Source organism: Etheostoma spectabile, unplaced genomic scaffold (assembly GCF_008692095.1).
Source record: "Etheostoma spectabile isolate EspeVRDwgs_2016 unplaced genomic scaffold, UIUC_Espe_1.0 scaffold431, whole genome shotgun sequence".
Lineage (NCBI taxonomy): Eukaryota > Metazoa > Chordata > Actinopteri > Perciformes > Percidae > Etheostoma > Etheostoma spectabile.
Window position 1 is genome coordinate 134,896 of NW_022605607.1, and position 320 is coordinate 135,215.

Sequence of the window (320 nt, forward strand, 5' to 3'; positions counted from 1 at the left end):
GAATATCAATACAGCGTAGTATGGCGATATTTTCAATACACAGGCACCAAGATTAGATCTGTTATTATATATTATGTATGTGTTGGTCATTCTGCAGCGATGACATTGAAGTGATATAAACAATCTGTTTCTTTTTAGATGAAACAGATGTTTCTTTTGGGGACGTAATTAGAAATTGGGAAAAATTAGAAGTTGGGAAAAAAAAGGTTTTAAACTGTAATACATCGTAGAATATTGCAATATGTTTAAAATCACAATAATATCGGATCGTAAGTATCGTGATGATAGATATCGGGAGGCGCCTGGTGACTCCCCCCCCC

General features: G+C 35.0%; 1 protein-coding gene across 1 annotated transcript in view; it reads right to left on the reverse strand.

The window, feature by feature from the left end:
• Positions 1-320, reverse strand: part of snrnp200 (small nuclear ribonucleoprotein 200 (U5)) — a 62,240-nt gene that overhangs the window by 41,925 nt on the left and 19,995 nt on the right.